This window comes from Gastrolobium bilobum, unplaced genomic scaffold (genome assembly GCF_033153095.1).
Source record: "Gastrolobium bilobum isolate Gb01-03AN ecotype WA unplaced genomic scaffold, APGP_CSIRO_Gbil_v1 utg183994, whole genome shotgun sequence".
Taxonomy (NCBI): Eukaryota; Viridiplantae; Streptophyta; class Magnoliopsida; order Fabales; family Fabaceae; genus Gastrolobium; species Gastrolobium bilobum.
Window position 1 is genome coordinate 1 of NW_026898699.1, and position 16494 is coordinate 16494.

General features: G+C 38.4%; 1 non-coding gene across 1 annotated transcript; it reads left to right on the forward strand.

Annotated features, from left to right (window-relative positions):
• The first annotated feature begins 6866 nt into the window (after positions 1-6866).
• Positions 6867-6971, forward strand: LOC133318491 (small nucleolar RNA R71). Its single transcript, XR_009752476.1, has one exon. It is a non-coding gene; the product is annotated as a small nucleolar RNA R71 (small nucleolar RNA).
• Positions 6972-16494: the final 9523 nt, after the last annotated feature.

The window sequence follows — 16494 nt, forward strand, 5'->3', positions numbered from 1 at the left end:
AGAGTTCTATTCACTACCTCAGTTTGGCCATCAGTTTGTGGATGACAAGTAGTAGAAAAGAGAAGTTTAGTCCCCAACTTACTCTATAATGTCCTCCAAAAATGGCTTAAGAATTTAGTATCACGATCAGAGACAATGCTTCTTGGAAGCCTATGGAGTCTTACCACTTCCTTGAAGAACAAATCAGCAATATGGATTGCATCATCAACCTTTTTGCACGGAATGAAATGTGCCATCTTAGAAAACCTGTCCACCACAACAAAAACAGAATCTTTACAATTTTTAGACCGAGGTAGTCCTAACACAAAATCCATAGAAATATCAATCCAAGGACAATCTGGAATAGGTAAAGGAGTATACAACCCATGAGGCAATAATTTAGACTTAGATTGCTTACATACAATGCATCTTTCACACAATTTATGCACATCACGCTTCATGTGTGGCCAATAAAAATGTTCATGCAGCATGTCTAGAGTCTTTTGGATTCCAAAATGTCCCATTAATCCCCCCGCATGTGCCTCTTTCACAAGTAATTCCCTAATGGAACCTTTAGTAACACACAATCTCTTTTCTTTAAACAAGTAATCATTATGCCTAAAAAATCCATTTTGAGCAGCATCCACACAAGTTTTATAGATTTGTGCAAAGTCTGGATCATGCTCATACAATGCCTTAATATGATCAAAACCAATGAACTTAGTTTCAAGAGTAGAGAACAAGGCATACCTTCTTGAAAGTGCATCTGCAACTATATTAGACTTACCTTTCTTGTGCTTGATCACATAGGGAAACTGCTCCAAGAACTCTACCCATTTGGCATGCCTTTTGTTAAGCTTGCCTTGTCCTTTTAAGTACTTTAAGGACTCATGGTCACTGTTGATGACAAACTCTTTGGGCAAGAGATAGTGTTGCCATGTTTGCAATGCCCTTACCAATGCATACAATTCCTTATCATATGTGGAATAATTAAGAGCAGCCCCATTCAGTTTTTCACTAAAATAGGCAATGGGATGTCCCTCTTGCATCAAAACAGCCCCTATCCCCACATTAGATGCATCACATTCAATCTCAAAAGATTTAGAAAAATTAGGCAATACAAAAATAGGTGCATGTGTCAATTTTTCCTTGAGAGCAGCAAAGGCTTGCTCTTGTTTTTCACCCCATTTGAAACTAACATGCCTTTTAATCACTTCATTCAAGGGTGCAGCTATGGTACTGAAATCTTTAACAAATCTCCTATAGAAACTAGCTAAGCCATGAAAGCTTCTCACCTCACTTACATTCTTAGGAGTTGGCCACTCTTGAATAGATTTCACCTTCTCTTGATCAACTTGCACTCCTTGTGAGCTAACAACAAAACCAAGAAAAACAACATGGTTTATACAAAACACACATTTTTCCATGTTAGCATACAATTTCTCATGCCTTAGTGCTTCCACAACATACCTCAAGTGCACAAGATGATCATCATAGGATTTGCTATAAATCAGAATATCATCAAAATAAACCACAACAAACTTTCCTAGAAACTCCCTTAACACATGATTCATTAGTCTCATGAAGGTACTAGGAGCATTGGTTAAACCAAAGGGCATAACCAACCATTCATACAGCCCATATTTAGTTTTAAAAGTTGTTTTCCATTCATCCCCTTCTCTAATCCTAATTTGATGGTATCCACTTTTTAAATCAATTTTAGAGAAGAAACAAGCACCATGCAATTCATCCAATAAATCATCCAATCTAGGAATAGGATGTCTATACTTTACCGTGATGTTATTGATGGCTCTACAGTCAGTGCACATTCTCAAGGTTCCATCTTTCTTAGGCACTAAAAGGACTGGGACTGCACATGGACTTAAGCTTTCTTGCACCCATCCTCTTTTCATCAAGTCTTCAACTTGTCTCTGAATCTCCTTGGTCTCTTGGGGGTTACTCCTATAGGCTGGCCTATTAGGCAATGCAGCTCCCGGCACGAGATCAATTTGATGTTCAATGCCTCTTAGAGGAGGCAGTCCATGAGGCACCTCTTTGGGAAAGACATCTTCAAATTCCTGCAACAAAGAAGAAACCTCATTTGGAAGAGAGTTAGTAGGACTTGCATCTTTGATATTATTACACTCTTTACTCAAAAGTAAGAGCATTGGCTTTTTCAATTGTATAGCCTTTTTCACCTTTTTTCTTTTATAAACAAATTTTGTGTTTTTCTCTCTTTTTTTTGCTCTCTTCCACTCTCTTTCCCCTTTTTCTCTCCACTTTCTTTTATCTCTTGCTTTCTTTTATCTCTCATTTTCAAATGATCCTCACTAACTTCTCTTGGATTCAAAGGTGCAAGAATAGTCTTGCGTTCTTCATGCACAAAAGAGAATTTGTTGGTGTAACCATCATGCATAACTTTCTTATCATATTGCCAAGGTCTCCCAAGAAGCAAATGACAAGCCTCCATTGGTACCACATCACATAAAACTGTATCATCATACTTTCCTATGGAGAAGTTCACCTCCACTTGTTTGCTTACGGTCACTTCACCATCCTCACTAAGCCATTGAAGCTTATATGGCAGCGGGTGAGGTTTGGTTTCCATGCCCAATTTAGACACCATTCTAGCACTTGCAACATTGGTACAACTCCCTCCATCAATAATTAAAGAACATACCTTTCCTTGGATAAGGCATCTAGTATGAAAAATGTTCTCTCTTTGACTATCATCCATGTCTTTTACTTGGCTACCCAACATCCTTCTTACCATAAACAAATCTCCTTCCGGTATAATTTTCTCGTCATACTCATCTTCATCATCATGTGAGGCAGAATCTGAAGAAGACTCACTAGTAATCTCTCCATCCTCTTTAAGTAACATAGTCTTCTTAGTTGGACATTCTGAAGCTATGTGACCTCTTCCCGAACACTATTTCACTACTCCTTGTCTTCTTAGGGGTCTCATTGGACTTAATTTGAGTTCTTTGAGGTGCAACAGTGGGGTTGCTTGATGAAGTACCTCCCTCCTTCTTATTTCTGTCCTTCCAACTTGAAGAATTAAAATTAGAAGAGTTTTTCCTCATGACACCCTTTCTCTTGAGTTGTTGTTCTACCTTACTAGCTTGATGCACTAAATCCTCCAACTCCACATAATTTTGAAACTCCACAACATCCCTTATGTCACTATTCAGTCCATGCAAGAAACGTGCCATAGTAGCCTCCCGATCTTCACTAACATTTGCTCTAATCAAGGAAACCTCCATCTCTTTATAATACTCATCTACACTCTTGTTACCTTGTGTAAGCCGTTGAAGTTTATTGTGAAGGTCTCTATGATAATGGGAAGGAACAAATCTTCTTCTCATTAGCCTTTTCATCTCCACCCAACTATCCACCAATGGTTCTTCATATCTTACCCTCTCCTTTTGCAATTGGTCCCACCAAATGAGAGCATAATCACTAAACTCCATGGCTGCCACCTTCATTTTCTTTTCTTCAGTATAGTTGTGACATGAAAATAAATGCTCAATCTTCATTTCCCACTCCAAATAGGCCTCCGGATCACTTTTTCCTTTAAAAGATGGTATATTAAGCTTCACCCCTTCAATTCTGTCCTCTCTAGCAACATTCTCATTATCTATTCTTCTCCTTCTTTCATCCCTCCCTCTATGTCTATCATCATCATGATTCTCCTGATTTTCTATTCTCTCAATCCTCTCATATAACTCCTCTGTATGTTCCCTCATCATCCTTTCCATCTGAGTTGTAATGGCGTCAATTAGCAATCTGTTATCTCCCGTAGGAGGAGGAGTACCTTCACCTGCACCTGCCATATTTTAAGCAAAAGAACAAGAGTAAAAAAGAAATTGGACCTCACCACTCGCTCACGTGTTTACACTCTTAAAAAGTATCACTCGTGTTTGTTGCTCTCTATTAGGCTTTTGTGTAGTGTGCTCTCTTTCCTTTTTCCTCTCAATAGCTCTCTTTAAGTTCTTAACAGAATCTCCAAGAACACTCAAGAGTACAATCCCAAACTCAAGAATTCGTAATGACACAATACAAATTGGAAATATGTCAAAGAAGGCAAGACAAAGAAAACCAAACCAAATTGAAGGAATTATTCAAGGAAGACACTTTGGACCTGATTTGAGAGTAGTAGTGTGTAACTAAGCTTAAATAACAAGTAGCTGTATAACATATATATATATATATATATATATTTTATAAAACCTGACGCTTCAATAAAATGGAATTTGTAATTTTGGAATGAAAAATTCAGATTGCAGTAATGCTAAACTGAATTTGATTGAATTCTCCACAAAACAAGCTATTATTTAACACACTAACAACATACTACTCAAGGAACAAGGATTGAAAGGATTAAAAATCAAGAACAATGATGAACATAGGACGAACCTTAAGAACACAAGTGCAGAAATTATGAACACAACAAGAAATTGAAACAAACAGAATATCAAAGGAACAAATTAGGAACCAACAACAAAGACTAAAACATAATTGCACAATTCAAAATTAAAAACACAAATACTAGGGATTAGGGTTACCAAATGTGTGATCAGAATTGATGGAAACAATGGAGAAAATCAAACCTAATTCCAATCCTAGAACTGAGCTCTGATTACCACATGATATGATCCCCCAATAGGATTGGAGGAATGGATCTACTAGGAATGGAAAATTATAACTCCAAATTCAGCCGCCAACACGTACTGTTAAAAACAGAACGTCTCTCACGCTACGGACCTCGGATTTGGGTGATTCCAAAACGAGGTGAAAGACGGCTTCTTGAATCACGATTTTGGCACAAGAATCACCGGAAAAGGATAAGGAATTCGGGAGATATGAATCCAAGATAATATAGAACGAAATTAGAGTTTAAGGATTATAGGTAGGCGCCACAATTCCAAAGAATTGATAAGCCCAAGAACGCCACAAGGATTGATGCCCTTGATAAGTTCAGAGATTCTCAAAAGAACCCAAGAGAACTAGTCTCACCAAAATAGGTTAACTTGATATTCCAAATCTGTCTTCAAAAGCCATGGTGTTCCCTTATATAGTGGGCAAACACCATATTGAGTTTAACCTAAAAGTGCTTACACATAAAAGAAAATAGACAGCCCAATAATCCAGCCCAATAAGCCTTATTACAGAAAGTTTAACTAAATATAAGAAAATAAAATTAAGTGCAGAATTTGGGCCAAGTAAAATAAAGCCTTCATGCATATCCATTGAGGCTTATTCTTCAAGGTCTTCAATTTGAATTAAGTGTATCATTTTGGGCTCTTCTTCCTTTAGACTTGGGCTTGTCTCAAGTAAAGTGGTCACCAAGAGATTTAGAGCCTCTTTAGCCTTTTTAGCTTTTGCTCTTGTCATTGGGCCTCCAAGACCTTGTATGTCCTCCAAGTTTGTTGTCTTGGTCATGCCACCTCCTATGTCCTCATCAAGATCGGTCTGCAAGTTGAAGAGTGACTGTGGTTGGTCTTGCTGCTCCTATGTCAAGCTGCTTGAAGATGGAAGCTGGCATTAGATTTACACTTGAGCCCAGATCACAAAGTGCCCGACCAAGATAGTTCTTCCCAACTGTATACGGGATGGTGAATATACCAGGATCCTTTAGTTTGGGAGGAATTTTAGTCAGGTACTTGCACGATTGTTGAGAGAGGGCTACGGTCTCAAACTCTTCGATCTTTCTTCTTTTTGACAAAATGTCCTTCATAAATTTTGCATACGAAGGCATTTGCTCCAGAGCTTCTACTAGAGGAATGTTTATGTGAAGTTGTTTCATCAAGTCAAGAAACTAGCTAAACTGCTTATCCTCGTGTTGCTTTTTCAACCTCTGTGGAAAAGGAGGCTCAATCGGTTCACTCCTTCTCTTGCATGGGGGAACATAAGTTGGAACTGAAACTGGTTCACTGACTTTTGTTGCTCCAAGGTCTGCTACAGGTGTTGCGTCATCCGGTTTGATTTCAGCAGACTCATTGCTTTGGACCTTCTCTTCTGGTCCTGTCTGAGCTTCAAGGTGTGAAGGGTCAGTGGCTTCTTCAACTTCCTTTCCTATGGGCTGTTTTGCTGGTTCGCGCTTCCGAGGTCGTGCCACTAAATCTGGGGGTGGTAAAGTCTTTCCATCTCGTAGGCTTATAGCATTACAATGCTCCTGGTTATCCTGAGACGGCTTTTCTGTGTCACTAGGGAGTGTCCCTGGTTGCCTCTGTTTGAGTGCTCCAGCCAGCTGACCAATTTGGGTTTCTAGGTTTCGCATGGCTGCGCTGTTCTGATTCATGTACTCCTTGACAGAAGTCTCAAAGGATTGGGACTTCCCTTCACCCTTATCCCAGTTTTGTTGGTTCTTCCTGGGATACGGGGGTCGATTTTGGTAGTTTCCTCCACTACCTCCAGCATTATTCTGATTCCTCCAGCCTCGGTTATTGTTCCCTTGATAGTTGTCATTGCTCCTGTTGTTGTTGTCATACCCTCCTGCATAGCACACAACAGCTAGATTGTTACAGTCCTCATATTCATGAGGACCTCCACAAGTGGGGAAACTCGAACTTGATTGAGTCAAGAGAAGTTGCTCAGTTGGTTTTTTCTGTTCCATGGGCTTCTAGTTTTTTATAGTGTTCTGGAGCGAAGCCATTTGTGCTGAAAGAGCATCAGCTGAGCTTAGCTCAAGAACTCCTGCTTTCTTAGGAGCACTGTGTCGTGTGGAAGGCCATGAAATATGTTTTTTTGAAAGTTTTTCCAACAACTGGTAGGTTTCTGGATAAGTAAAATCCAAAAGATCTCCCCATGTAGCTGCATCAACAGTTGCTTTCAATGGTGGGGTTAAGCCATGATAAAACATGTGAATGATGCCCCAATCAGAAACTCCATGATTCGGGCAAATTCGTATCAACTCTTTAAAGCGTTCCCACGCTTCATACAGATTTTCTCCATCATACATTTGAAAGGAAGCTATATCAGCCCTCACTTGGGCTTGTTTTGCTTGGGAGAAAAATCGGGTAACAAATTGTTCGGCCAATTGCTCCCAACTGGTGATGGAGTTTGGGGGCAATGTTCTCCTCCATTCTTTGGCTTTTCCAGCTAAGGAAGATGGAAAAAGCCGCATCCGCATGTTTTCTTCTGAAATACCATGAACTTTGAAATTATCAACTATCTCAGTGAAATTGTCCAAATGACTGTGAGGGTCTTCCATGGGCAGTCCATGGAACTGACCAGCGTTCATAATCATTTGGAACATTGCAGGTTTCATTTCAAAGTTCGAGATATTCAAAGGAGGGGGAACATACCCTCGTCCTGGACCATTTCTGAAGGGAGCAGCCATATCATTCAATGATGGCCCTCTTCCTTCATTCGGTCCTTGTTCAGGCTCATGATTATGATTTCCATTGTTATCATTGTTTATAACCTCCTCCATTGTAATGTTTCTCAACCGTTGAGCTCTTCTTCTATTTCTGAAGGTTTTCTCGGGTTCTGGATCAAAAAGTACTATTTCCAGTCCAAGTTCTGTAGGTTCTGTGCTCATACAAATGGAGGAGGTCTATCAAAACAAAAAGACTGCAATTAAACAACAAAAATGTTTCCTTAAATACGCCCTTTCTTGCCAAATGATCCCCGGCAACGGCGCCAATTTCTTGGTCGAACCGAGAGCTGCTCGGGAATATCTTTTCAGAGAGCAAGAGTGCAGAGTAATAATCAGGATTGCTAACATGAGCAATCTACTCTGACTAAGAGCAACCCTCTCCAACTATACGCAAGCGTACGTGTCAAGCAATATAGGGTATTGTAGCCCCAGATTTATCGTCCTCAGGGAGCAGTTGTGAAGTAAGAAGCGCTAAAGGAAACTTAATTTGTAAAATGGAGCAATAAAAGAAAGTACTATTCTCAGCTAAGCTTCACAAAGAGAAATCTCTGGGCAGCTAGTTAAACAATGTTAACCATTCTGGACCAGATGAGAGCAGTGAATGACTTAGCACGGTCATCGAATAAAAAGGCATCAATTTAAGTAACTTCAAGAGCAGTCAACGAAATGAAAGTAAGAGCATTAGCTGGTAAAACACAGTTCAGTTATCGTGAGGAAAAGGTTGTGATAGAAGTTTTAGTTAAGATTAATTTCAGAAAAAGTCAAGTAGGTGTTACGGGTTCCATGTTTTCATCCCTTTGGTTAACCCTGCTTGGTAGCATATTTTACAAGTGGATTTTGCTCCTTCCCTTGTTTTGCTATAGGTAAGCAGAGGGTAAGGCCTTACTCTCCACGTTACTCCATAGTACTTGGAGTTATATGCAAGGAAACCATGCTGCCTTCTCAAAAGAGCATGGATTCACATGGCAGTGCTCCCCATTCCAGATGTTTCTCCCTCCTTTCTTCAGGCTAAACTACCCCAGGATCTTGAGAATGCTCCACACGCCTTTGTCAGTGTTTCATCAACCGAGTGGTCCCGGGATGAGGTTGCCAGCCCAAAGGGTTTCACAAAATCAATAAATTAAACCAAAGAGCAACTCAAAATTCATTTATAAAATATGTGTTCCTTACAAAGTTATCCTAAGACAAAAGGGATTACTTCTATGGAATTCTCACCTACTTAGAGGAAGTTAGCTCCTAGTGAGCATTTTTACAAAAAGAAAACAAAGAGATGACGAGTCCTAGGAAGGGCGCTGATGATGTTCTTTATGAGGAATGCTTGTTCCTTTTATAGGGTTCTTCATTTGATCTTCATTGTTCCTTTCATCAAGGGTCTTGCTCTGTTTAAATCCTCTCCAATGGTAGCTTTGCTTCTTGCCAGCTCAGCTCCGAATAGAAATCCTCTCCAATGGTAGCCTTGCTTTTTGCCAGCTTGGCCTTAAATGGAAGTGGTCCCTCTTGCTTTTGTCTCTCTTTGTGAGTGGGAGTATCGGATTCAGGGATGCACCTCCACTCCTTCTGCTGCAGCTGACGTGGCAGCTTTTGATTGCTCAGCTTCTTTGCTTTCGTACTATAGCAGATGTAGCACCTCCACCTTCTCTGTTGTGGCTGACGTGGCGGCTTCCTATTGCTTCCTTTGACTGCTGTTGTACTACAGCAGGCTTTTTTCTTTCTGCGCAACACTCCTTCTTCTCTCTTCATTTTGTGGTTCCTTCTGATGGGCCTTAGGTGTCCTGAACAAAGCAAACTAACCTAATAGTCATATGAAAAAGATAATGTTAAATTTGCTCCAGGTACCTTAACTCCCACTTTCGGTATTGCTCTGGTCCACTATTCAAAACAGTTTCTCTATATGGAAAGAAGAAGGTTGAAGGGAGTGATTTATAACCAAAACATGGGTTTTGTGGAACAATTTACACTTAATGGGCCTCAACTTTTGAGGACCATCAATAATCACACAAATACATACGTCAAAAATTGCATACATGGATATGTCGCATGCGTGCAACATGTATAAATCCAGCCTGTGTGAGGTAGTCAACGACAACCTCTGGAATATTGTCGGTAGGTGGCCCCCCTGTGGTTTGTAAGAACCTGCACCGTTAATTAAGGAAATTAATTAATTAAATATGAAAATTAGGAAATAATTTTATAATTGACCCTAATAATTATTATGAGGCCTTAATAATTATAGTAAGTGAGTAATAATGCTGAAAGTCGCTTTTCTGACGAAAAGTGAAGATACCAGTTCTGCTACCCGATATAAATGCGTACCGGTGAAGTATCCCGGAAAATTATAATAAGTGCATGAATATTCCTAGAATATTATATAGGACTAGTAAAACGAGTTTCAGGTCAAAATAATGAGAACTGATGCCAGAACTGATACTGGCTATGGAAAAGCGCGTACCGCAAAAGGTGCTACGAAAAATAAAATAAAAATATGACAAATCTTAGAAAATTGATTAGGTTCAGAATCCTAAGTTTTGGATTAAAATGCTAAGCGTATCATTTAGCACTAATACAATGTGATTAAGACTTAAAGTGGACTATATAAAAGGGTGACACATGATCCTAGGTCAGAATATTGCACTCATACGTGACTCTTGTGCCTCCATTTCTGAGTTGGTGCTCTCCAAGCCTTATACCTTCATTTCCTTCTTGAACAAGCTCAAGTTACCATCTTTTTGCTTGGTTTTTCCCTCTTGATCCTTGTAAACACTTGGGTGAGAGACTTGTGAGGGTTGAGTCAGCCTTATTCTGAGTTTGTGCCACTGTTGGGAAGAGTTTGAGGGATGAGTTTCTTTGTTTGGGTGTTGGGAGCCTTTTCCTTGGTTGTGGGAGCTTCAAGGTGTGATCTTTGAAGAGAAAGGTTCTTGCTTGGGTGTCATTTCGTGCACCCTTGAAGTCAGTACCTAGGAGCTGCATAGAGAGCTCCAAGAGCACCTCTAGCTTCTGTTTTGGAGCCTTGGGTATGTTCATGAACCTTTGATCATGAGTTTTTATGTAAAAGATTGAGTCTTGGTATGTTAAATGAAGGAAATAAATAACCAAGATGATCATTAGCTTAAATGTGTTTAAAAATGCATGCTTGAAGGTCTAAAAGTGTTAAAAGTTGAACCTTATAGGAAAAACTCTTGAAAAAAATGCATTTTTGGCATTCTGTCGCAAAATATCCCGATATTGGAAAACCAATATCCGGATATTGATATCCCGATATTGATATCCGGATATCCCTCCTGAAATATCCGGATATCGATATCCCGATATTCCTTTGGTAATATCCCGATATTTTGGTCTGGACAGCAACAGACCTGTTTTAGTAAAAAATTAATATCTTGAGCTACAGAGCTCCAAATTGAGTTCCGTTTGGACCTATTTGAAGCTAACACATAGGGCTATAACTATGTAAAATTTCGTAGCCATTGAATAAGTGATTTGATCGCAGTATCAATTTAAATCTCGTTTTGGTTGCTGGAAATTCCGTTTGCAGCAGTCACTTTGTGTAAAACATAACCGGAGTTATACAACTCTGATTGAGACATAAAATATATCTTTGGAAACCTTAAGATGTCTAGTTTAACATAGTAAAATCTTAGAATATTTCATAAAGAGATGAAATGGCAGTCTTGAAAATGATTAAGTAATCAAGTATGGTTATTGATGATATTCCTGTTATAAACAGACTGTTATTGTGCTGTTTGGTGACCTTGGGCCAGTGTAGACTCTTGGTTTGGACGGATAGCTTGAGAGGTAAGCTTTCGTGTTCTCGGTTTAGCCACTGTTGGTTCCACCATTTCCCATAGGGGATGGTTGTATGCATGATGTGTTTTTCATGTACTGTTTTCTTGAAATTCTAATGAGTTGTTAAGTACAATTGCTTACGATATGTATGTGGTGTTACGCTTATAGGAGGCCAATGGGTTCCACCATTACGAAGTCATTATCACTATTTTGTAAATCACTAATATACACTAAACCTTAATGCATAATGAAATAATAATAAGAATAACTACGTAACAAAAAAATTACTAAGTCATTACAACATTCATAGCATGGTAAAAAATTTCCAAGTCACTATCATTATTTTCTAAGTCTCTAATATACGATAAATACTAACATATTTGTAACGTAGCACTGTCATTTAAATGTATACATAGCAGGTATTAGGAACTTACCTAAGTTGGTAGAGCTTTGCTACGAAAATTTCAACGTCACCTTGAGAGCACAATTTGGTTAGAGAGAGGTTAGAGTGAGAGTGAAATAGTCAAAATGAAAAAAAAAAGGATTTTATAGGGCTGGTGGTTGACGCCTCTTTTGGGCGTCACATGTCACGCTTGGTTTGGGCGTTACCCACCAGGACGTGACGCCCCTTTTGGGCGTGATATGTGACGCCCAGTTGAGGCGTGACATTGTGCAATAAATGTGTAATTTTTTGAAAAAGTATAATAAATGCGTAATTTTTTATTAAAAAACATTAAATGAATTTTTTTTTCCCACCTCAGGAGTCATTTTTGACGAAATACATATGAAAGAAGGAAGGCATGTGTACCCTTCAGTTCATTTTTGGTAACGACACCAAAAGGGTGGCCCACCCATTTAATGTTCAAAAAAACCAAGTTCCGAAAGGAAAACGACTTATTTTCAGGTGTTACATTCTCACGGAAGAAAAAAATTGGAGTAAATATCTTTTTGAGCCCCTAACAAAAAATACAGTATCTACTTTAGTCTCTTACAAAAAAAAATAGTCAGTTGGTCCCTAACAAATTCAAAGTTGACCCATTTTAGTCCTTTTGAGGGGCTAATATGGGTCTTTTTTGAAATTGTGGAGGACCACGATTTCAACTAAATGGGTCCATTTTGAATTTGTTAGGGATCAACTGACTAATTTTTTTTGTAAGGGACTAAAGTGAGACCGTATTTTTTGTTAGGGACCAAAAAAAGTATTTACTCAAAAAATTATGTATTATAAATATGAACCTTTTATATACTTGATGCGATGTAGTTTGATATAATTAGTACGTAATATTTTGCATTAGTTTGATATATAGTGACCAATAAACAACCTCTGATGTTTCAGATTAGCTTTTGTTTAGCATTCGGTAATGTTCTAGACTCCAATGATATATATATATATATATATATATATATATATATATATATATATATATATATATATATATATATATGGAGAAGGATATTGTGACAACCAAATTGTGTTACTATCAAGCGACTACCAATTAATCTCACCGTTAGATCGATTATGTTGATCCAACGGTTATGATTATTTATGTCTTTGTATGCCGTTAGATCGATTATGTTGATCCAACGGTTATAATTATTTTCACCTTTGTATGGTTATGATTTCCCATATTTAATGCTTTCACTTTAAATATGGGAAACCATGACCATACAAAGATGGAAATAAATATAACCGTTGGATTAACATAATCGATCTAACAGTGAGATTAATTGGTAGTCACTTGGTAGTAACACAACTTGGTTGTCACAATATTCTTTCCCTATATATATATATATATATATATATATATATATATATATATATATATATATATATATATATATGACTATTGTACATACAACAGTTTCAATATAACCCACCCGCTTGACTTGGTTTGGTGAAATTAAAATAATTCCTAATTCCAACACTAGATTTTCTTGTTTCAATTAAGATATATATATATATATATATATATATATATATATATATATATATATATATATATATATATTTGACTGCTGTACATACAACAGTTTCAATATGACCCACTTGCTTGACTCAATCCAATGTGTATGGTCTGGTGAAATTAAAATAATTCCTAGTTCCAACACTAGATTTTCATGTTTCAATTAAGAGGGGGTGTGTGTGTGTCTATATATATATATATATGGGCAGGATCCTTTGACACCAGTGTCAAATTTTAAAATTTGATACTAAATTCTATCCATTGATTTCAATAAATCAACGATTATCATTTATTGGGAATTGATATTGATTAATAAATTTGATTCCCAATAAAAGATAACCATTGATTGGCGAAAATCAAAGGTTATGATTTGATGTCAAATTTTAAAATTTTACACCGGTGTCAAATGATCCTATCCCATATATATATATATATATATATATATATATATATATATATATATATATATATTTATCTATATATATAGGGTTCATTTTTCTGCAGTTAATGCGGATTAGTTATCTATATTGAGCCCAAAACGACGTCGCTTTGAGGCAGAAATTAAGGTGTTTTTGTAATTTTTATTTATTTCAGGGTTATAATAGTCTTTATAATTATAATTTTTTAATATTTCAACGCCAAAATGACGTTGTTTTGGGAGTAAATGTAGATTACTTATTTGCAGTAACTGTAGAAATATTTATATATATATATATGTTCACATTTCTTACTGCACGCCAGCTGAAGAACATGTACTGCTAAATTAAGAATTTAAATAATTTAATTATAAGTTTAGGAAATAATTATATAATTGACTTTGGATAAATATGGAAAGTGTAACACCGGGTATTTCACGGTAGAAATAGATACCAGCAAAGTAACTCGAAAAATAGAAATAAAAATATGAATATTCCTAGAAATATATATAGGTTAAGAATATTAAGTTTGGGGTAAAAATAATGAGCGATGATGTCAGAACTTGTAACATCCCTAGCGCTAACGAGGGTGAGGAGTGATCGCCAGTGCAAAAGGGCATGGACAAGGAGCGACTCCTGGTAGGCTTCCAGCGACGGGGGACATGAATGGATCGAATCAACACCCGAAAGCTGGTATGAGACGATACAGTTGGGAATAGCTTATAAGAATTAATTGATACTACCTATACTAACAAGATGCATCTACTTTTCGGTAGCCCGGAACGGAAGAACTCCATAGTTAAGCGTGCTTGACTTGGGGCAATTCTGGGATGGGTGACCTCCTGGGAAGTTTTCCTGGGAAGTGTGCGAGTGAGGACAAAGCACGCTAAAAAGTCTCGTGTTAGTGTGTGGGGACAGTCGTTGATCCTTGCAAGTTGCCAGGCGTTACAAGTGGTATCAGAGCAAGCCTCTCTTTCAGTACGCTGAGGTTCGAGGACGAACCAGGCGGAAGTTGGTGGGCATGTAACATCCCGAGCGCTGACGAGGGCGGGTAGTGGTCGCGTTGCGAAAGGTCATGGACAAGGAGCTGCTCCTGGCTGGCTTCTAGCAACGGGGGTACTTGAATGAATCGAATCAACACTCAAAAGAGAGGAATTCCAGAGACTGTGCTGGTATGGTGGGACACTACAGTTGGAAATTGCTTATAAGAATTAATTGATACTACCTATACTAACAAGATGCATCTACTTTTCGATAGCCCGGAATGGAAGAACTCCATAGTTAAGCGTGCTTAACTTGGGGAAATTCTGGGATAGGTGACCTCTTGGGAAGTTTTCTCGGGAAGTGTGCGAGTCAGGACAAAAGCACGCTGAAAAGTCTCGTGTTAGTGTGTGGGGACAGTTGTTGATCTTTGCAAGTTGTCAGGCGTTACAGAACTAATACAGGCTATTTCGGAGTAGAAAAATGTGTACCGACAAAGTGTGTAGAAAAATTATAATAAAAATATAATAATTCCTGAAAAAATATCTATGATAAGAAACTAAAGTTTAGAAGAAAAATAATGAGTGTATCTATTAAAACTAATATCGGGTGTTTAAGTGTGTGCCGCTATAAATAGGTGGGCGTTAAACCCTAGGTTAGATTTTAAACACTCACATAGAGCCTCCCTTCTTCTCCATGGCTGCCCAAAGCTTTCTACACCAACACCATTGCTCTTTCTTCAAGAAAACCACCAAGACACCACTTTTATTCAACTTTTCATCATGGAACCTTGAAAAACACTTGGGGGCAAGCTTTGGAGAGGAGAAAAACTTTTCCTTTGAGGATGCAAGCTGTTGTCTTTTGAATTTGAGAGCTACCTTTTCATCATCTTGGTAGTTTAAAACTATTATGAACCCATGTATGAGGCCCATTAATTGACAAGTCTAACAAGGGGCAATCTAAGATCTAATTCAAGCATAACTATGGAAGAATATCCATCAAGGATATCAATCCTAATATGACAATATAATAGATGGGTCTGGGCCATAATCAGAGGCACTAAAGGTCCAGAATCCACTACTCACAGGTAAACTCTATAAATAAGAGGTAAAACCTGCAGGTACGTTATGCTCTCTCTCTTATTGTTATGATGTCATTGTGCGCGCGCGCACACACCATTTGGCAAAGTCGTTATTGTTCTTCTGTGCACAGTGATCTGCTTGACTCAAGGGTATCTCATTTATAGATACCTTAGAGAGGGCACTAGATCCAAGAGTAACATACTAGTCCATTGGGCTAGACATCTTTGTCTCTAAGACATAACACTAGTGTTGTCTATGGGGAATCGGTAAACTAGATATTCCCATTATTTTGACTGATGATGACAATTCGTACAAGGAGTAACAGCAAGCAACCACAGCCACCCAATCTTCCATTCGATCTCGTGTTGGAGGAGGTAAATCAACCTCAGAATCAACCAGAAAACCAAGTGGATTACGATGCAGTCCATGTTAGTGAGGACGTCTCGGACACTGCCTCTACTCCAGCTCCACGCAACCAGGTTGTGGACCCAGCTCCACCTCCTCCCCGATCTCTGAATCCTGCGAATGCAGCTGCTCGCGTTGCGCTTGCCATAGATCCTGACTCCTACCTTACCTAGAATGCATTCGCCAAGATCATACGACAGATGGAGGATATGGAGAACCGCAATAACCTCCAACGACGAGAAGATTTTAGGAGAATTCAGGAGGAAAACACAAGGAGAATGCAAGATTTCGAGCGATGCTTACTGGAGCTGAAGGGATTGGGACCTAAAGGGGCCCAGATCTGAGATAGTAATGATCAGAATGTGGATCATAACCCGGATAATCAAATCCGGGTTAGTCAAACTGGGATCCAGAGAAGATTTAATGTTGAAGCAGCTGTGGACCGAAATCTGGGGAACTTGGAAAATAATAATCTGAATGCGAATACACAACCTCTTGCC